This window comes from Haemaphysalis longicornis, unplaced genomic scaffold (assembly GCF_048455015.1).
Source record: "Haemaphysalis longicornis isolate Haplotype H1 unplaced genomic scaffold, Haemaphysalis longicornis Haplotype H1 scaffold_10, whole genome shotgun sequence".
In the NCBI taxonomy this organism is placed as follows: domain Eukaryota; kingdom Metazoa; phylum Arthropoda; class Arachnida; order Ixodida; family Ixodidae; genus Haemaphysalis; species Haemaphysalis longicornis.
This window is the reverse complement of record NW_027526204.1, coordinates 89,745,250-89,767,673: the sequence shown is the minus strand read 5'-3', so window position 1 is coordinate 89,767,673 and position 22,424 is coordinate 89,745,250. Positions and strand designations below refer to the sequence as shown.

The window sequence follows — 22,424 nt, the reverse complement described above, 5'->3', positions numbered from 1 at the left end:
ATTTTACATAACTGTATTGTGAGGGGTAATCGGAGGACGGCATTGTGACGACGTAAGCCTTTGGTGGTGTGTACGGCGGAGTCCTTTCATTCTACGGTGGCATAATGTTGCTACTTCCATCCCCTTCCCCATCTTTTTTTTTTTTTTTTTTTGTCGCAGCCTTGGAAGGTTATTTCCGTCGTTTTTATTCTTTCTCTCGTTTGCATGGTTGGAACGGCAGCAAGGAATAAGGGAAGGGGTGTCGCTCACGTCTCGCTATAAATCTGTCGCCTTCTTCCATTTTTCCTGTTTATGTTTTCCTCGTTCAGAGCGATCGAATGCGGTGTCGCAGTCTTCATCCGGTCGGCGAAGAAAACCCATTTACGCAGCGCTTTACCGCGGCGCTTCCCGGGCATTATTCGGCACTCGATTCGCCGTCCTTCGTTATTCACTGCGCTTCTCTTGGTCACTCGCCCAGAACGAAGAGGAATCGAAGTAACGAAAAAAATACTAGAGAAAGGAGGCGCCTTCGCGGGCAGAAAAGCTTGCCATCGCGCCCCAGTTACGAGTGCAAAGCTTGGACGATGTTACAGCTTCAGCCGATCAAAAGAAAAAGACGAACAGGGAACCGAAACTATGTAAGGAATAAAAAGTGCATCGTTAGCGAAGCGCCGCGCGCCAAAGTTTTCCGGTAAGCGATTTTTGCTCCTCCCCCGCCTACCTCTAAGCCTCGCCTTCCGACACTTTGACTGGCCCAGTTCTCGCATCGGTTTGGGTTCATCTTCTTCTTCGTCACTCCGCTGTACTCCACCTTCCTCCCTTCGTGGCCTCGGCGTTGATCTCGCGTATAATGCGACCATTTCTCCGTTCATTCCCGCCGCCCGTCCTGCATCCTGTCGCCGCGTCTTCGGAAGGCCGTCCTCTTTTTTGTCCTTAATCGGCCCGCGGCCGCAGTATATCATCAAAAACAAAAAAAAAATCTTGCGTAAATTTCAAAAAGAAAAACACCACTTGCTCTTAAGCTTCTTTCTTCTTGTGCTCCACTGACTGCGCGTTGAGAAGCCAGGTGTTTTCCCGTTGTTCTTGTTTGCGTTAGCGAGAAGAAGATGTACAGCAAAGGAAAACTGCGTGCGCCGTCCGAGCTCAGAACGCATCCTGTAGGTTCGCCTTTTTTGCAGAGCCTAGTGGGAGGAGGCTGGTGCGCGCGACTTCCTTAAATGCCGCCAGGAGCTACGCCTGCTTTGTCCGGTTAACCTTCCCTTTGCAGTCGTTTCTTTTTTCTTTTATTTTTTTTCACGGTGCGTGTCGTTCAATTTCAACTCAAAAGGTGGAAAACGTGGGCGAGGCGGAATACGTTAAGTGACACAAGCAGGGAGTATCTTAGCGCGTCTTCGCGCTGCCTTTGTCCTCGGTTTGAGCACCGTGCTTCCTTTTTGAAGGTCCGTCTATCCCTTTTCACCTTTTTTCAGTATTTTAGATGGATGCCAGCAAGTTCGGAGCGGGATGTTGCAGCCTGGGTCGGTACACCACCCAGCCGTCAATGCCTTGCGACGCTCCTCTTGTGCCGCTAGCTGTCTTTGTCGCCGAGGGGAGTTCTACCCGATCGTGTTTCTGGCCTCACTTTTACGTCGGCGAATCGAGGCGGTACACCTGGGTGATCGCACGCGTTTAGTTGACAAACTGCAAAGGCCTTGTCGTCTTTGCGTACGTTGTGCAATCCCGCCTTCGCGGCGACACCGACCGGTGCTCTGTCTTCGTCAGTCTTTTTCCGTCACACCCGTCCATTACGCAGTTTCGGAGGCGCCGACACCTGCAAAGCGCGGGCATCGCATCGATCTGAAAAAAAAAAAAAAGTAGTAGGATGCGAACCAGATGCAGCAGGTTTCCTTTGCGACCCGCGTGCAGCGGGAAACACGAGAGGCTTGAGGCGTAAAAATCTCTGTGCCGGTTCCGTTATGTCTTGGTGAAGCAAGTGCCGAGGTTAGGAGAGCGAGCGATAGTTCATCGGAGAAGGAAAAGGACACGTGATTTCAGCATGCGCGTGCTCTGTGGGGGAGCGCGGAGGTGCTGTTGCGCGTTGCTCGGCACGCAATCCGTCACGGGGTGGAGACGCAGCTGATAAAATGCTCACAGTCACAGTAGCCCCCTCGTTTCGACCACCGCCGACGGGAAGCGCCGACTTGAGCTGCTGAGCCCGGGGGTGCGGGTGCGATACCGGCCGTGGCGGACGTTTTTCCGCTGGTGTTTCGGTGGCCCAGATTAATTCGTGAGCGTCCACAACGGAACGTCTTATAGCCCGTGTGGAACTTCGACGCGGAGGAACACCCGAAATTTGACTAGAACTCCCATATCCGTAAACCATATATATATGCATATCTCGCAGGAAAGGAGCCCTCGACTACTTCAGTAACAAAAACTTGTGCGCAAATACTGGGAAACCACTAAAACAGGGATTTTATTTCGCGCAACGGTTTCGACAGTGGAACTGCCTTCTTCAAGAGTTATGAAGGGTAGGGTTGCAATGCTATTACACACACTTCAGTGGCCCGTGAGGGTGTCTTTTTCCCTCACCCTCGAACATTGGGCCGCACGGAGGAGGCAAGGACGGAAACACTAACGTGTACATGAGACGGAAAACAGCGACAAGTTGTAGACAGGCAGCAGCGACAGTGGGGTCGAACGCCAGGAGGGAGGGAAGTGTAGGGACGTAGCGGAAACGCGAAAAGAAGTGTGACCGCCAAGGGATGGCTTAGTTCGGGCGTGTATGCGAAGGGGTAATTGGCGCAGTCATGGGAGGTTAGGACCATTACTGCACGAGGGTGGCCAATCTTGCTCTGGTGAGGAGGATGGGTATGGGGACCCTTGGCCGGAGTGGGGGAAGGGGCGGTGGGAGCTGAACCCTCAAGCTTCGTTTCGGTGCAGATGAAGATTATCAAAGGGCCTCAAGGAATTACTAGTATGGCGCTCAACTAAGGCGTCGATCCCTCCTCGCGCATAATCGGCATGTGTGTTAAAGCCCTGAGGCGACGAATAGGACGGAGCAAGCACGAATAGATCGAGCTCAATGTCCGATAGAGCTCGCTTTGCCCTCGCAATTGCTCGTCGGATTCGAAGGCAGTTTGTTCACAAAAGTTCTGGCGCTCTGAAATGACGCCACCACACCCAAATCATAGAGCACTGTCGGCACCTTTTCTTTAAGCTTGACTTCAGCGAGGAGGATCACCATCCGGTGGCCACAAGTCAGCAACAGCGCAAATGATCATCAGGCAACTGTGAACAGGTCCTCCCTCCAGCTACTTATGACGACAGCGCCTCCATAGCCATGTCCCGCTATAAGCTAGCACAGCGATGTTGGAGCAAGGGCTTATGCTTGGGTGCGCGCGTCGAGGCCTGAGTTCCCTCCTGGCCCTGTCAGCGTTGGCACTTGTCCCATGTATAACGGTGAGAAAACCGCTGCGCCACGTGCCTGACCTTTTTCTTCTCAGAGCACCGGGTTTCCCAGCTCAGTAATACTGCAAGCGTGTGCGATCATTGCTTGGGTTTCGCTAATACTGTTCACTTGGTTTTTTGTTTTTTTTTTACCCCAACAGCATCGCTCCCGGTTGGCTCCTTGTGGTTAAAGCTGCACCTAATTCCTCTTTCACTCCTCATGCAGGAAGGGAACGAATTGGGAGAAACGAACAGGGGTAAAAAAAAAACAGGAACGAATATTCAAAGCGCCCGTCCCCCCTTCGTTTCTTGTTTTGTTTTCTCGCCACTATGACGTTTCTTCCGCGTGAATGAAGTCGCTCTGGCTAGGCTGCGGATAGGCCACACACATGTGACGCACTCCCACCTGCTCACTGTATCTTCGTGACCCCGGTGTAGCAGGTGTAGAAGGGACCTATCTGTAGTCCACATACTAAGCACATGCAAGGCACTTGAAACAACACGACACAAACATTTCCCTGTATTATACAGATCACACATTCCACTGCACCCATCATACTTTTTAGCCGACGAACCAATGTTTTCTAGTCAACGTGTTCTAATATTTTCAGCTGAGGTAAAATTTCTGCAGCTCTTGTCATATCACATGTAATCATCCTGGCCCTATACACCAGCCATCTCCGTTGTCTTTTGTTTTGCATCACTTTTACTTTTGCGCACATGTTTTTGTGTCTACGGTCTCATCAACCATTAAATAACTTCTTCGCTGGCGCTCTTTGCCCTTGTTGGCCTTGCGCCATTATACACAAACCATCATCATCATCATCACCGCCGTAATTTTACCTTTTTTTAATCTGAACCAACCACCCCAGCCTCGGCTGGTGTTATTAATTCCAGGTGTACTACGGGAAAGAGAACGGGCAGAAAGGTTGCGAGAGATTAGAAGAGTCTTATTCTCGACGTCGACGTTCGAGAGACGGGCGGTACAGCAAGAAGCCGAGGCGGAAGAAACGGGGGAAGCGGAAGAATTCCGATCAGGAAGATCAGGGAAAATAGCTTCTGGCCCGTCCACGTCGCATCTCGAGCTGGCTGTGCCGCTCCCAAGGGGAACGGTCGGGCGCTTCCTTTTTTTTATGTCCTGTTTTATTTTTCGGATTGCCCTAAGCAACGGCCACAGCTTCGCTCGCTATATATATATATATATATATATATATATATATATATATATATATATATATATATATATATATATATATATATATATATATATATATATATATATATATAGAGAGAGAGAGAGAGAGAGAGAGAGAGAGAGAGAGAGAGAATTAAGGGTTGGCAGCCAAGAAAACCTCGGAAAGCAAAGGGAAGAATGTAGTAGGTCAGTGAAATAGATAAGGAATTAGGAAAGACAGAAAAGTAGAGAAAAAAATGCCCGCCGGGTGGGATCCGAACCCACGACCTCCAGATTACGCGTCTGGTGCAATGACCCCTACGCTACCGGCGGGGCTATTTTCCCCTCCACTTTCTTGGGTATTTATGTCAAGGTAATTTTTTTCTGTGCTTGGGGGTGGTAGCCATGTGCAGCGCCACTCCGACTGCTCGGGGTGAAGGGGACCTTCTTTTTAACCCACGGGCCGTGACTCGAGTGTCTACGACACGTCGAGAGTGGTCGACCACCAGCGTTGAACACTCTTAAGCTCCCTATGGCACCAAGACTGCCAGAACAGAGGCCCTCGCTTTGCATGTAGCGAATCAGAATGGGAAATGAGGGGCTCGTTGAAATAAGACAGAAATAGGGGTTGGCAGTCAAGAAACTTCTGAAAGCAAAGGGAAGAATTGAGTAGGTCAGTGAAATAGATAAATAGTTTGGAAAAACAGAAAAAAGGTGGAGACAAAATGCCCGCCGGGTGGGCATTTCTAGCGCTGTATCACGCCACAACAGTTCATCTTCTAGCGCGGCGTGGGTAAGCCGCGCGTGGTTCGCTCCGTGGAAGAGCGGGCAGCCATTGAAGAACGTAAACGTCCCTGTGAATCTTCTGTGAAACGCAGAAGAACGATCTACAATAACGGATACCAAACGTTCGCATTGGGGTAAAGCGCTGCGAAATTAAAAGGTTTCGTTTTGGTCAGTCCGTGGTTTGGCGTTTTAATTTCGGTCATTGCGTTTTCATTTTGGCAAAAGTGTGTTCGTTTTGCGGTCATTGCCTTTCGATTTTGGTCCTGCGCGTTTTCACTGAGGTCGAGCTTCGCGTCCACCCGGTTTCCGAAGGGAAAGGGTTCGTCTTATAATCTTCGTTTTTTTTTATTTTATTTATATTTTTAAGGGGGAAGGGGGAGGTGCCCTTCTTGCCTTTTTCTCTGCTATATGGCGGTTTGTCTTTTGACTCTTCGGCCTCAGTGTTTTCAATCCCGTTTCCATTCCTTTTTTTAAAGCGAAAGCTTTCTTAGTGGGCCCGATGGCGTCCTGTAAAAAAACGAATGCATTTCCCCGTAGACCGGTTGGTCGACCGAAAAGCTCTGATAAGATCTCTTTCATTGTGTCAAAATGGGCTTCCCTTGTGTCAAAACGGTAACTTCAAAATCGCCAGAAAGGAACGCTTCTAGAGAAGACAATACAGGCACCGATCATGAAGAATGAGTACGATGGCATGCCTCCATCACATAAACCACGTATCGATATACATTTCGATCGTTCGTAGAAGCGTTTACTTCGTGCGCGAAAAATCGTCGCATGGGTTCGCTCTTCGTTTGAGACTTGGGTTTTTGAAGGTTTGACGATCGATTGAACGCACTTTCAGCGAAGTTTTTGACGCAATTTTTACGCGATAAAGCTTTGTCGGTTCTCTCAATTTTCTTTAGAAAGGGGGGAGGAAGATTTTTTTTTGCGTGTTTTACCACATACTGCTTTCTTTTTGCTTATTATTGGTTATTTGGTTGCCCTGTGCTCCATGTCAACTTCCATCCAGTATGACACTTTCTTTCCGTGCGCGATCTCCTGAAAGAATGACGTCCCGAAGCGGTAGTGTGTAGAGGCATAAAAGTAGGAGAGTAGACAAACAAAAAATAAAAGTGCGGTGCCAAACCCCTTGCACCAGAGGAGGAGGCATTTGAGACGCTTACTGGTAATCCGACTTGAAAGGTCATTTTTTTGAGGCGTTGTGACAAGGACAGCTTTCTCAATCGGCCGCCCGATGTGTCGACCCTGTGCTGATCTTATCTCGCGCGCTGTTTCGCTTTCTTTTCTTTTCTTGGCGCGGGAGGTGAGCTAGATGAATGGCTGACGTAGTTAAAATGTCTCTTCCGGGATTCTGCCGCGTAGGCAAAATACGGTACGTCAAACTTTTCCTGTTAGCGCGTTCCGTGGCGGGAGCTTGGATCGATTTCGTCCTACGCGAAAAACACCCATATTTTATAGCCAATCTTCCTTGCGTTAACTTCTGACCAAAAATGCGCGCGTCTGTCGGGTCACGTGTACAAAGAATTGCACGCGCTTTCTCCAGAGCTGGTGTAAAAGGCTTCGCAGCTCTCAGTCTAATTGGAATATTTTGGGGGAAAAAGTCCTACTGAAATAAGCCGGCAAGACGGCTCCTACCATCACACAGATTTTCATTTGCTTCTCATGGTTACTTGGTTCAAAGTGAGGTTGTGAACGTTGCAGAATTCCCGTCTGCTCTCAGTGCATGGCCGCCTACGGAGGGAGTCCGGTTAGAGAAAAAAGAAAAAAAAAGCTCTAACTCTTGTTTTATCGAACCTGTCTGAAAACAAGTTGTATGAGAACTAATGTAGAATTATCTCTATCTAGGGAAGTTACATGTATGTGTCTTTATTCGATCAGTATGGTCAGTGATCGTACATAACTCGATATATATTTATCCACCAATACAGCTTCGCACGCCTTCCATCTTTACAGTAGCGGAGGGGCTCTAAATTTTTTTCTCGTCTGACCTGTACAAGAACAGCAATTACGCGCAACGTTCCTTTCGACGTCTTCTTCCGTCGTCGTCGTCGTGTTGGCAGACGCATGGCATCGACATGGGCAATGTCGCGTGCGTGCGTGCATGCATGCGTGCGTGCGTGCTCGCGCGTGTGTGTGTGTGTGTGTGTGTGTGTGTGTGTGTGTGTGTGTGTGTGTGTGTGTGTGTGTGTGTGTGTGTGTGTGTGTGTGTGTGTGTGTGTGTGTGTGTGTGTGTGTGTGTGTCACACACACGTACGTACTCACGCGTGACAGTTCGTGCAGTTCGCCAAATGCACGGCATGCCGGAGTTAACCCGCAGTTTTTCCATCGCTCAGCTGTTGTTTTATCTAACATGTAGAAACCCACACTTAAAAAGCTGACCCGCGCCGTTTCGGAAGGAGGGAGGAGAGGGGGGAGGGGGCGTAAGTATCCTCTGAGGAAAAGCACGGCAAATTCCTCGCCTTCCCCCCCCCCCCCCCCCAGCACTTAACTTGCAGCAACGCGACTCGCCGGGTAAGCCTCGTCGCAAACGGCGCTTCCCCTGGGCCACTTAGTTCAATCGCGCAATCAGCCTTTCATCAAATATTGAGCAGCCCGACGGCCTGTTCGGATCGCCAGGGCAACGGTTCCGCCGCCGCCGCCGCCGCCGCCTGTTTCCGGCTCTTCATGCATAAATTGGTGCTTCGTGTCACCGGAGGAGGCGGAGCCGTCGCCGAATCAAACAGAACACGAACCGAAGCCTCGCTCAACGGCACTCGAGTTTTGTTCAGCGGCGAAATTCCAGTGCGTTTCCGGCAGCGGCGCAATAGTTTGCATACGCTGCCGTCCGCGTGTGCCTGTTTAATGTATTAAGTTTATGATCCCAGTAGAGAACATTTTGAAACTTCTTACAGCTGCAGCACAAGAACTATGAGGAAAAAAGTGCTCCAGTCGCTGTTCTCGTTTTGTGACAGATGGAACGTTTTCTGGATTTATTCATAGCTTCAATTAATTTCAGCCGCTGATTAAAGCTTGGATGGATGTCTTTTCCTCAGTCGTTCGTTTGAAAGCCCTGTGTATCGATCTTCTTCTCTGACTCTTGTTGCTTCGACTTCGACGTTTCCCGTTGGGCCGCACTTAGAACTATGACTATAATACATTGCTCCAAGCAAAGATTAGGCCCCAAGAACTTCTCTCTGGTTTTATCAGCATGCGTGAAATCGTCGTCACCCTTTCCATCTTCAGGTGGGGCTCGCCTTTTACATGGCACGTTTATCGCGAAAGTATTCAACAGCCTTTCGAGCGAGAAATCCGGAGTTGGCGTCTCTAACACTGAAACGGCTCCTAGTCTGCGTGTCTTTGAAGCGTTCCGTAGCACAAGCTTTACCTCGGCAGTCGCGTAAGGATGTCCCTCGTATCAGCGTACCGCAGATAAAGTGAAGGAGCGGAAGAACGCAGCCAAGCGAGCATACGCACAGGCGGCGAAATCCACCACCTTCGTCAACTGGCCCAATAATACATTGCGGCAGGAACGGGCAGCGCAAGCGGATCGCCAAACAAATCGTCTCAAGCGGCAAGAGGACGACGCTCCGAGAACGCGGAGCGAACGCAAAGCAACGCAGGCGTTCGAGTGGGCTGTAATTCTTTCGCATTCAGAATCCTTATGAAATTCTTTAGTCTTCTTTGGCTTTTAGGTGCTCAGCACCTCGGCGCCCGCTACTGTAGTTTGACGGTGGCGTTGGTCTCGTTACCGAGCGAACGAAGGGATAACCGAAGACCGAAAGAAAACGGAGGATGAAAGTGTGGCGAAAGTGTGAGCGGGAGGGTGGTATGCTGGGGCGGTGCGCGACACTCCGGCGGCGACGCATGGCGAAAGTGTGCGGGAGAGGCAGTGATGAATGCTGGGCGGTGACGACGCGTTGCGCGGGGACGTCATAGAGGCGCTTGCCTCTCGACAATGGCGCGATTTTTTTTTTTTTCTGAGTCGCAGTTCGCGGTCTCTTCCCCAAAAGAATACTGCAATCACTTCCTGAGACGCACTTTCTGTCTCCGATGCAGAGTCTTACCATCGCTGACATTTGCGCGGGAGGTTCAAACACGATTTCCAACATGCTCGGCGGCGGCGATGCGCGGCGAGGTAACGGCAGAGCAGCGCGCGGCGCTGTGCGTTCACTCATCGCGCTATCACTTCCTGGGACGCAGCGGCTACGCGCCGTGACCGAGAAGGCTGCAGTTCGCGCTGCGCACAAACTTCGCATTAGCGAGTACAGTGATCGTCAGCCATTTTTTGTTCGTAGCTTAAAGGGCTACTGAAGTGCTTTTAAAACCGGGCAAAACTCTACTTTTTACAATTATTAGATTGGTCAGTTTATGCCTGTGAAGTTTTTTTCGTCATTTTTAGCTTGGGGACAGCGGTATTCGTCGTTAAAGTTGACCCTACGCCCCGCCCACCGCTCCCTGCCGCATCGCCGGAAGAGCGAGAAACTGAGCGGCAGCGACCGGAAGTAGCGTCATATTCGGAAGACGGCCAGCGACGTACGCCGCCGCTTCGCTGTGTCCCAGTTTTTTTGGGCGAAGTTCCGAATTAAGCAGGCGTGTAATCTGCACTTTATTAATCGTCATTGTCTAGAGTTGCTTCCGCGTCAATTTTTAACCTTAATGCTACTGCGTGACTCCTAGATACCAGAGATTTCCTACCCGAGCGCCCGTGGCTACTACGTTGCCTTCACGAGTAGTCGCGGAGCAGGCCGTGTCGTCGGGTGCTCTGTGCTTCGTACGCGAAGCGACGGGCTCAAACAAATACGGAGGCACTCCAAGTTCCTGATCCATTATTGTAAGGGAATTAGAAAATTTGTGGGGCCACAGCGCTCTGGGCTTTCGTTTTCCCGGTCAACGTTGTTGGCTGTGACGACAGCTTAGCTGAATAGCTAGATTTTAAGAAGAAATCAAGCAAGCTGAAAGCATGAAGCGTTTTCTGCGCGCGGAAGCGCTCCGCACACTCGCCGGTCGTGCATGCCCGTACGGCGCACGAAACGGCTCGCACCACACATGCCGCGGCAGCGACCGCCCTTCGCTGCCGTCCAGAATCAAGGCCGTCGCGAAAAGCAAGGTAAGCGTGCAAGAGAGGATGATAGTGTGGTGAAAAATTGTGCTAGGGATTGTCATACAAGATGATTTCGAAAGAGGTGATCGAATTTGTATCGCGATGCGGAGCGCCGACCGGTCGCGAAGGCCGCGGAGGCTCGTCGACGGCCGCAAGCGAACCTGCCCGAGCACGAGATGCGGCGAGAGGCCAATGGATGGCTTTACCTGCGCGCAAGAATGAGCACAGCACCGATCGCTAGAATTACTATCAACGTAGGAATAAGGTTTCACATGCGAGAAAGGGGGTGATAGCGTGGTGAAAAACTGTGTTAAGGATAGTCATTCGCAACTGTAGAGATAGCGGCGACCAACTAGCTCCCTTGGTGCTAAGCCTAAAGTTCCCAACATCAGCGGCGATCCGAGCAACCTGAGTCGGCTGGAGCTGTTGGGGAAGGCGTTCTAAAGCTCGTCGGGGACCAGCGTGCTGCGCTTGGGTTCCTCTAACTTTTGAGGGGCGACCAACGTTCGGCTCCCCTATTCTAAAACATGCGTATGTGCAGCAATGCCACGTTCCGCTGACCGGCCGAGCAGCGACCCGGCACCAGCACCTCTGCGCGACGCGGTGTCCGGCGGCGGCCGCGCTACCTGTGCGCATCGCAGGCCGCTGCACAGAGCTTGTTGCCGCCTGTCCAAACGTAAAAACAAAGTTCCACATTCGAGGATGGGGATGATGGCGGGTTGAAAAATTGTGCTAGGAATTGTGGCTAGCGCAGGTAGTGAAAGCGGTGAACCAATATCTGCGCAACTTCCCTGCACCCGAGAAACAAGTCGGCTATGAGTCGTCGGGGGTGAACCCCTTTCTAAAGCTCGCCGCGAGCGAAGTTGTTGTGTTTATACTTCCCTCAGGCTCTCCTATTCTAAGGGAAGATCGTGTGAGCCCTCCATTCACCAGAGGACCTTCTAGCCCGTATCTGAACGGGAACAGAATGAGATCTTCAAGCCGAGCGGTCCCCGCAGCACCGGCACTTCCGAATATGACGTCATCTGCCGCCAGCCAATCGCGAAAGGCAGCCAGGGCTCTCACCGCGCCCGCGGGCAGGGGTCGTTTGTTTGGACGAAAAAAGATGGTTTGGGTGTATTTACACATAAAATAAACATGTTTTTCGAATTCATCGTGAGGAAAACCATACTGTAATGCCCCCAACAAATTTTTTTTGAAAAGCTCTTCACCAGCCTTTTAATCCTTCTCTTAAGACTTCTGTAAAGCGTGCTTCACCGTTAGCACTGAAGCCTCGCGAGAAGCCCTACCTTCGTCTTTGCAGGTCAGCCGCTTGTCTGCACACGGGTCGCAGAATAAGCCCGGTTGTGCAGCTCGAGCGTCGGTGGAGCAGTGCCGGCAGTTGAGGTCGCTTTCCCTGCGTAGTGTACACACTTACTCGATCGGGCTTAATCCTTGTTTATGATCCGTGTGTGTAGTCTGCGTGTGATCACTTCGTTTCACGGATTAAGCTCACCGGTGTTAACGTGAGAATGTCTACATACCTGAGGGGGTTTCTCTCAGTTGGGGCTGCTATTTTATTGATAACTCATGGTAGCTGAGAAACGAGCCCATTGTCCCAAGCGCAGCTACCGAGACCGCAACGATCTCATTTCGTGATGTGCTTAGAACTCCGCTGGCTTTTTTTTTTTTTTTTTTTTCTGGTAGTGGGCGCTTATCGCTAGAGTTAAGGCGAAGATAGTGTTCTAGAATAGAGAAGTGTGTCGTCCGGTACCAGTAAAGGGGTCGTCCATTTTGCGATGAAAACTTCTCATGAACTCCTACTTGGAGCAGCAGCTCCCTTGTCGGTTTAACAGGTCAGTTTCACCCGTCGGATGCACGAATTTTGTCTTTTGCACTCTGTTTTCGTTTATTCCGGTGCATAGTCTCAATTTTACGGGATAAAGTTTGTGATATATTTCTCAGTTTTACGTGAGAAAGTTTTATCAGACATCTAAACGATTCTAGGGTTTAAAACCCGGTAATTAAAACATTGTAGATGGCGCTAGCTGCATCATGGGGGGTGCACCGGGGAACCCCTAAGTTCCGTAGAACTTTTACATCGCAAAACGGACCCGCGCTCTCCATCGTTTCGCTCCGCGCACTACACTCCCGTATCTTCCAGTACACTTTAAAAGCGACCGTAATTTTCGTCCATATATAAGAACGTCACTAACATGCGTGTTCTTTCGGGCACTGATCACTTCGTCTAGCCTAGCGTCACTAAATAAGCTACCCGTATTTAGTGGCGCTAGTCTAGCCATAACGGGTGGCGCTACGAAGATATTAGTGAGCACAAAGGGTACTGTAAATATTTTCTCCGGGAACGTGCGTGCAAGCGGGGTGGCATCCTCGATTTTCTCTTAAACAACTTTTTGTTTCGCCATAACCGAGTCCGAAAGCGTGGGAATTTTCTCTCTCACGCGTGGTTATGCGGTAAGGGAACTGCACGCAAAACTCGCACCGCTGAACAGCGCGTAAAATTGTAAACAATGCTCGGAGATCACTTTAGATATGACTGAAGTTGTTTACTGGTCACTGACCAATGTCAAAAGCATACAAATAATGTTTGGGGGGCACTACGACTCCTTTGTTCACACTGAAGCAACCAGCTTGACGTCTCCGATTTATTTAGTGCTCGGCAGCGTTTTTAGTGATTTCGCATGGATGGGATTCAACGCGCCATCAGTCCTGCCTAGCGTGGTGGGTGTTGCCTGGATGATGAGCAGACTCATACTTTCGACGGGTTGACACATCCTTTTCCGTTGTCCTTATCCTTGCTTCGTCCCAGCTAATCTTATGGCCGGTTTTCTTCGCATGCTCGGCGATTGCGTTTGGTGATACCTTTTCCTTCCGTTCGTCATTGTGGTTTTCTTTCAGGGGTCCCGAGAATTCCTTCGTTTCGCCTGTGCACATTGATGAACAGTAGGCGAAGGAAATTTCATAAGCGACCCGCCGCGGTGGCTCAGTGGCTAAGGCGTTGCGCTGCTGAGCACGATGTCGCGGGCTCGATTCCCGGCCGCGGCGGCCGCTTTTCTGGTGGAGGCAAAAAGCAAAAACGCCCGTGTGTACGAGATTTCGGCGCACGTTAAAGCTCCCCAGCGGGTCAAAATTAATCCGGAACCCTCCACTACGGCGCGCCTCAACGCCTGCGCTGCGTCGGCGCGTTAAAACCCTACAATCAATCAATCAATCAATCAATCAATCAATAAATCAATCAATCAATCAATCAATCGAAATTTCATGACTGGCACCCGGAAACTCATCACCAGGAAACTGGCCTTTTCCATTTACAAGCCGAGTCCGTATCTTGCTCGTTGGGGCATGCGCAATATTGACGCCGTGTTTGGGAAAAGGCGCGCAAGCGCCTGGCTGACTCCTGGCGAATACGGGACAGCAGCTCGCTTCGGTTTCGTTTCAACGGCAGAGCTGTCCAGGCCGAGCTTTGTCTGTCCGTCGCACCAAAAAACCTCGATGCCTCAAGAAGAAAATGTGGTTAGAAAGGTCCCGGGAATCGAACCCGGGACTTTTACTCCATGAAACCGACAACCTAACCACTGGGGCCCGAGGTGTACGGGGTTGGCAGCGGCGGAGAAAAATAACATGTGCAGCCAATTGGAAAGAAAAAAATAGCAGTGGCTTAGCTCGGCTATTGCAGGATATACGTAGCGTGAGCTAAGGTTCAGCAATCCAATCCAATCCAGTCCAGCCCAGCCCAGTCCGGCTCTCTGGCTCTCCGCACCGGCTCTCCGGCCCATGCGCAGCACGGCTCTCCAGGAGCCCCGCGAAACGACTATCATGCGGCTCCGGCGAAGCGTCAGACTTGGCTACTGCGCAACGGAGGCGCACAGCTGGGCCCGCGCCGGTGCCAGTGCGTCTGCCGCGGCTATGTCACTCCTCTGGAATGCGCAGACCGGCGAATGTGCAGACCCAATAGTCCACACACCCGTACTCCAATTGGATTGGATTTCCAATCCAATCCAATGCTCCTCGCGCTTGCGCAGCACGGCCCTTGAGGGCACACGCGAAGCTGCTCAACCTCGGAGTGTACCTTCCTCTACAAAAGGACGCTTCCCGTGGTCAGAATCGAACCTAGGTCCCTCGCATTATGAGACCGTCGTCTATCCGACTGAGCTATCATCACATTCCTGGCGCGCACTATTTTCTCTTGGTTCGTAGAGCCTGCGTCGGCTTTGGCCTTGGCCGCCGGTTCTAGCGCGTGCTAACGCGGTCCACTTTGGCAGAGACGCGAAAGCCCGCGGACGGAACGATCCGGGCCTGCCACTCGTAGAGAATTTTCAGCGGTAAGTTGAGAAAAATAAATTAGCAGTGGCTTAGCTCGGCTATGCCAGGATATACGTAGCGTTAGCTGAGGTTCAGCTGGTTGTTCTTAGGTTTCCTGATTGTCTAGGATTAGCTGATTATCATGCTTACTGCTGCTAAAACGATTTGATATCCAATACAATCAAATTTAATCCAACCCAATCCAATCGCGGCGGCGGCTCCGGCGTGCAAGCTGTGCGCCGTAAGACGTTACCGCTCCTCGCCCATGCGCAGCACGGCTCTCCAGGAGCCACGCGAAACTGCTCAGCCTCGGCCAGTGTTGCTCACGCTACAAAAATGTGTGGTGCAACAACCTGGTCTCCGAATAAGGGAAAGAGGCTGCCTGCTCTGCTGCTTCTCCAGCCTTGCATTAGTAGTGCAAGCTGCGCCAGTTTTTTTTTTTTTTTTTTTTTTTTTTTTTTTTTTATGTATTCTCGCTTTCCTCAGTAGAAGGCTGCTTCGTCGAAGCCAATCTTTCTTGCGTATTCCGGATAAACGAAACTGGGTAGCCGTTTTTCTCTCTCTCTCTCTCTCTCTCTCTCTCTCTCTCTCTCTCTCTCTCTCTCTCTCTCTCTCTCTCTCTCTCTCTCTCTCTCTCTCTCTCTCTCTCTCTCTCTCTCTCTCTCTCTCTCTCTTTTGGAAGTCAGTTTCGAGTCTGTTCATCACGTTGTTTAGAGCATTATCTTTGTGGCATACTTCTCTGGCGCGGTTGATTAGATGAGCAACCACGGAGCGCTTGTGACTGACCGGGTGCACTGAATTAAAATAATCCAGGTATCTTCCAGAGCGCGTAGATTTCGGGTAGACGTGAAAAGCAAGGCCAGTGGGAGCGCGGGTTACCATGGTATCAAGGAACGGAAGACAGCCGTTGGTCACTTCCTCAACAGTAAAATTAATTGAATGTTCTATGGCGTTAAGGTGGTCCAGAAAAGGGCGTGTGTGCTCCCCGTCTATGACTCAAAAACAGTCGTTCGCGTATCGCGGGAATATTTTCGGTCACGATTTGACTGTGATTGATTGATTGATTTGATTGATTGATTGATTGATTGATTGATTGATTGATTGATTGATTGATTGATTGATTGATTGATTGATTGATTGATTGATTGTAGGGTTTAATGCGCCGACGGAACACAGGCGATGAGGCGCGCCGTAGTGGAGGGCTCCGGATTAATTTTGACCACCTGGGGATCTTTAACGTGCGCCGAAATCTCGTACACACGGGCGTTTTTGCTTTTCGCCTTCATCATAAAAGCGGCCGCCCCGGCCTGGATTCCAACCCGCGACCTCATGCTCAGCAGCGCAACGCCTTAGCCACTGAGCCACCGCGGCGGGTGACTGTGATAAAGTGGATGCTTGTTTGCGTGATCCTTGTAGATACATCTCTGCTGGAACGATTCGCGCGTGCGATTTGAAATTTAGTTCTGTGATTAAAAACAAAAGAAAAGCACATTCACACTTCTGGTTCCGTATATTCACGCGCCGTTACAAGACGGGCGCCGAAGCACTGTATAAAAAAGGAAACAAACAATTCGTTTGTGTAACGTAAGTACGGAAATAATGAAATAATGGTGGCATCCCTTGTTTGAATCACTGCCAAAAATTTTAAGAATAACTAAAAGGAAACGAGCTCTTACTGCATTACCGTACCATGGGAAGTTATAAGCACTGCGCAAAGCGAAAACAAGAAGCAAAAAGAAAAGGGCCAATTTAACTTTCGTTCGCCTTATCCCTAACCGCGGCGTCTTACGGAAGAAACTTTCGCGTGGATTGCCTGAACTCGAAAGATGCGCTACAGTGAAGCCTCAAGAATTTTTTCTCCCTTCCGCATCCTTTCCTATATTTACCGTGAATGCATCGATTCTGCTGAAACTGTTCGTACGTGCACCTTGTATTTGTGTTTGCTACCGTTCTAGTTGGGAGCCCACGCATTTGCATTTTAATGTATTCTTGTTGCTGGCGCAACGCCCCAGGTACTCAGATATCTTTTGCTCCAACTAAAACTCATTTCGGGCTAACGAAAGTAACACAGAAAACGTGTATGAATTTGCCGGCGAGCTTGCTGTAGGTTTAACGAAACGATGTGTGCGAAATTCGGCGCACGTTTAATTTCGGCAGCACCGTTCAAGATTGCCCGAGCTATCCTTCTTGTTTTTTTTTTTTTTTTTTTATGTTTCTCCGAGTGTTCGCTTCATCGAGTTCAAACTTTGTGTTCGCCGTTTTGTGTATCTCTCGGGCCCCGCCTTCTTCGCGCGGAAGAGAAATTGCGTCAGTGTTTTCGCGGAAACAAACGAAAAATAACGGTCAGTTGGGAAGCGGGCAGAATAAGCCGGAGAAATAAAAACGGAAGTAACTGCATCGCTGGCGTCTCGGGTCAATGGCGGCATCGTCGTCGTGCGCCGTGCTCCCGGGGACCCGGGTCATCAGGGAAAAAGAGGAAGGAGACATAAAAGCGGGCGAGGTTGGGACGTAAGAACACCGCACAAAGACGACCAGGTCGCGGCTGTTCGCAATGGCTCATTTGGGGAGCGAGGGCGGCGCGCTGGGAAGGATGCCGGAGCGGAGGCCGAGGAGCAAAGGGATTCTAAGAGGCAGGGAAAGGGAGGGAGAGGTTGGGCTGGGGGGAACAAAAGGCGCAAATCGCGAATTACGGTTAGCGGGAAGAACTGCGATGGTGTTCTTTGTGCCTTCCACCCCCGGTTCTCTCTGGGCGAAATGATGGGGGACTAGCGGGAACGCTGGACGGCGATGCTTTAGGGGAGAGAAGGTGTTGTAGGAGCAGGAGGAGGAGGAGGGGGGGGGGGGGGGGAATCGGTGGTGGTTTAAACTTAGGCGTTGTTGAGGGCGTAGTCGAGGGTTCGCGAGAATTTTTTTTTTCTCTCTCTTCGTTCTTAAAATGTAATGTTGGTTTTTTTCCTTTCGCGCTGATAAAAAAAGCGCACTCAGGAGGAGACCAAGTGGTTGAACCAAGAGGGCAATCCGACGAACGTAGCGTGGGAAAGATTTTGCTTCATTAGCGTTTTTTTTTTTTTTACTGTGAAAAGCGGAAACGTTTTCTCTTCCTTTTCAAGGCGCGTTGGTGACGGAAGTGCGAAGAAAAATTGCACTACTGATTGACCCTTGTGGTTTCTCGCAGCGCTCGCCGGACTGCGAAGTTTCGTTCCGATTTTGCCGCTCTTTGTGCGCTGCTCCTCCGAGGTTTAGCTCGAGACTTCTTGACTGCACACCTTCGACGCCCCCTTCCCGAACTTTCCGTTCAAACACATATTTTTGGTGTCTGTTTTGTGTCGTATCTATTCCATGCTCTGTCTAACGCGGTAGCGCTATTTCTGGCAATCCGCGGCCGCGGCGGCCGCTTTTATGCTGGAGGCCAAAAGCAAGGACGGCCGTGTGTTCGAGATTTCGGCGCACGTCAAAGATCCCCGGGTGGTCACAATTAATGCGGAGCCCTCCACTACGGCGCGCCTCATCGCCTGTGTAGCGTCGCCGCGTTAAACCCCACAACCAATGAATTATTTCTGGCGATCATTCTCAGCAATCGTGCACAGGATATAAACTATGCGTGCGGTAGACTGGGGGATCAATGGAACTTACAATGATGTACGACGGCTACGCTAGTCATTAGTGTCTCTGCTAGCTGCACGGCTCTTTCTTGTGCTTTGCTATGCCCTCTTCGTGTAGGCGCTTGTCCCACTGATGTCGCCTCCGCAGCAGCTAGCTTTACATGTGCCACGGTTGCGTGATTGGTGTGCCAACTCCAGATCGAGCCACCCTGTGTGTACCAGCTGGAAGGTTGGATTATATAAACGCGTGCTACTTTCAAGTTGGTAGAAGTTGTGGTGACGCCACTCGGAGCAGTTGCGCGACCACGGAGAATGACACGGGCACCACCCAGTTCCCAAGGCCGGAACGCATGTTTTTTCCACTTCGAAAGCGCGCGGGTAAAAGCGCAGGGCTGTGCTTTTTCTGCGAAATCACGTGACGTCTGCGTAATGCCTGGGTGTGAGTGTGTGTGTGACAGCGCGCTGATTTTGCGAGGGCGCAGCTGTCGGTTTTTATACTGGAACGTCAGGCGCGAGACGTGGGAAGAAAAAATAAATAAATTCGTTTCTGGATAAATGACGGCATCTCCACACACTACGTGCCATAACGCAGTGATGTTTTCTTTTTTTCTTCTTGGGGCCGCCTTTTAAAGTGAATCGTTCTTAGACTACTACCCTTGCACTTTCGTGTCAGCACGTACGACGTCCTCCATGAGTGGCCAAAAAAACTGTGGTTGATTCCTCTGTCATAGGAATCGGTAAAGCACGAAAGGGAAATGTGCAGTGAAATCTGCCGGTGAGCATGATTTTCCGGTCGGTGGCTGTGTTGAGGGCGTGCGTGGCGAGCGACGTCCTGCTGGCGGGTCGCTTCGGCAAACGTGTACTGGCGTCATTTCCGGGACGGATATGACGTCAGTGAACACTTCGGATATCCCGGCATAAAACACTTTCGTGTAAAAATATACAACCCGAAAACGAACAACCCTACGTATAACGTACTCTTTAGTACTAAAGGTTGCTTCCCCGCAAGAAGACCGTGAGTGCAGGGGTGCATTCTTTACAGGCCGCTAACTTCGTTGTATTGGCGTCACTTCCGTGACGGATATGGCGTCAGTGAAATCTTTCTGTATCCGGGAATAAAACACTTTCGTGTTAAAATATTTTATTCCCCGTACCCGGTTTGAACCTTACCAGTGCCATGGCTTGACCTCATGAGCGTCCAGCGATCACGCTGTACTCTTTGTAATGGTAGCGGGATGTCTTCCGTGGGTGACGCCTGAGCGCTGTGCGTTGTTGTGGACGCCGCGGTTGCCAGGACTAATGCATGCGGAATGGGAGAAGTACATCTGCAATAACAGTGGGGATGAAAACAAGCATACATGGGCGAACTACTCTCTGTCACTGCTGGATTTCGTATCATTTCATTTATTCCGTACTGCGGACCTTCACAGGTCCAAGCAAGTGGACGCGATACAAATAATAAGAACAGGCTCAGCCACTCAGGTCAGACAAAATATATTGGTGAATTCAGCATATCAACACACATCAAGAACAGTGCACTTATAAAGGAAAACATCATAAATCTTTCAACAGATGCTTTTAGGCAATTGCCTTCCTACACTGCTCGCGGGGAAAAATAAAATTCAAACGTATCTGTATTTGCGAAGTATGGTGTTAGGGTTCCTGGATGATGATGTCTTGTATGTCTTGTCTATTTAGATGTCAGGTACTGTGTCTGGTCTAGTGGTCTTTGGCTGTGCAAAATGAGGGGAAGAAATCAAGTCTGAATGTCCGCCGTGACTCAAGCAGTTCAATGCCATTACATCTAATTAGTACGGACGGGGAATCAGTCGGACGAAATTTCGTATATATATATATATATCAGGGTGTCGAACCGGAACCGAACCGAACCGAAAACCGGAACTGAACCGGTATTTTTGCCGGAACTGAACCCGAACCCGAACCGTTATTTTTTGAGCACGCTGAACCCGAACCGGAACTGAACCAAAAAAAAAATAACGGTTACCGGTTCATGCCGAAACGGTTCGACCCTCCTTTGTTGACACTGCACAGTCAATGCAATTCAGGCCTTTTTTTCTTCCACGTACCGTCAACTTCGTACCCGCTCGCGCACTTTCCCCTCCAGACAATTGAAAGCTACCACGCTCTATGTAACAGCAAGAGAAATGAATGAGCACCAATGTAGCAATGGTCTGTTGCTGCTGGAAGCGCGAGCGTAGTGCAAGCTTACCAAACGAAATGTCATTCTCCGCAGCTTGCAGGGGATATAAAACGACTTTGCCCTTCTCTAGCTGCGACTTTAGGGGAGCAATCAGGCTGCAGGAGTGCTCCAGTGCGCAGCAGCGAAAGCCCATACCCGATGTGTGCAAACGTTTTGCATTTCATAATTTGTTCCCCCCACCAGGCGGGTGTCCAGACAGCAGCACCGAAGGCTCGCATAAATAAAGTTTATTCCTTCTCCTCCTCTTCATAATTTGTTTAAAAGGTCCGACACCTGCAAATTGTTAATACTTGACAAGTGTGACCGCAGGAGCTGCTCAGTGGCTAAACCGCCTGCTGCTGACCACAAGTGGCTTCGACGTCCCTTACCCACGACCGTTTTTGGGGACAGTACAGTGGACAAGTTCCGCTTTTTACAAGTACAAATAACTGCAGATATGTCAGGGAAAACTGTTAAGGTGCGCACTCAATCCCTTGGCAAGAAACTGCAGCCTTTGACCTTGTCTTGGAAGCAGAAACAGTAATAAAGCAGATGACACGTGCAGAAAGGCAGGCCGGTACATCACACTGTCCCATTCGCCCAGCGATCATCTTTTCTGTTTGTTCTGCAGTTTTGTCTCTTTCAGATCTGCTTTTTTTTTTCGAAGGTGCACTTGTACTGACTGCCCAATTCGCTACATTACTTCTACTGCTACTTGTTCCGGAGGGGAGTACTGATTTGATTTGATTGTGGGCTTTAACGCGCCGACGCAGCGCAGGCGATGAGGCGCGCCGTAGTGGAGGGCTTCGGAATAATTTTGACCGCCTGGGGATCTTTAACATGCGCAGAAATTTCGTACACACGGGCGTTTTTGCTTTTCGCCTCCATCAGAAAAGCGGCCGCCGAGGCCGGGAATCGAACCCGCGACCTCGCGCTCAGCAGCGCCTTAGCCACTCAGCCACCGCGGCGGGTCGGAGGGGAGTACTGCTGTGGACGAATTAAAGAGCGTCTACCCAAAAATGTTCATCTCATGCTCCGCGCGTCAAATTTCCCTTTCATTTTGTAACAGCATAATCTGTTATAAGATTCCGCAATGTAGCACACGGAACGATGGCCGGGGGTCAGGCGGTACGATGACATACTGATTGTAATGCACACTATTAAGCACTGATATTTGAACGCGCCAGTACGCAGACCTAAATTTAAGGCTTCAAGGTTAGCGTGATGGGCGATTCCATAGCGACGATTGCGAGAAATGAAAAGGCAGAAAATATATCCCACAGCCATATCTCTTGGCGGTTGCTATATGAATAGTCGCTAGGACAACATAAAGTCTGGACGAGAAAGTACGTGGTAAATCGTCACCACTTCATCTGTTTTTCTAATATCTCGTGAATGTTTAAAGTTTGCTTTGCAATTGCGCCTCCGCCCTTGGGGAACAGCAGCATTTTGAGTTTTTGTTTGTGTTTTGATTTTACTGTCGCTTTAAACTACTAAATATTTTTTTTCTAATTTCAGTGACAATTCAACTCATCGAACCGGTTCGCGAACCGGTTCAAGCTCCCGAACCGGTTCGCGAACCGGTTCGGTACGTGATTTTGTCGAACCGGAACTGAACCGGAACGAAATTATTTCACCCGAACCCGAACCGTAACCGAACCGGTATTTTTTTCGGTTCGACACCCTGATATATATATATATATATATATATATATATATATATATATATATATATATATATCATCATCACCAGCCTATCTACGCCCACTGCAGGGCAAAGGCCTCTCCCATTATTCTCCAATTGCCTCGGTCCTGTGCCAACTGTGACCAATTATTTATCCCCGAAAACTTCTTTATCTCATCTGCCCATCT

General features: G+C 50.0%; 1 protein-coding gene and 1 non-coding gene across 2 annotated transcripts in view; one reads left to right on the top strand and one right to left on the bottom strand.

Moving 5' to 3' along the window:
* Mib1 (E3 ubiquitin-protein ligase mind bomb 1) overlaps nt 1-22,424 on the top strand; it is a 562,176-nt gene that overhangs the window by 423,490 nt on the left and 116,262 nt on the right. The window lies entirely within an intron of this gene.
* Nucleotides 4,843-4,915, bottom strand: Trnat-cgu (transfer RNA threonine (anticodon CGU)). The gene has a single exon. It is a non-coding gene; the product is annotated as a tRNA-Thr (tRNA).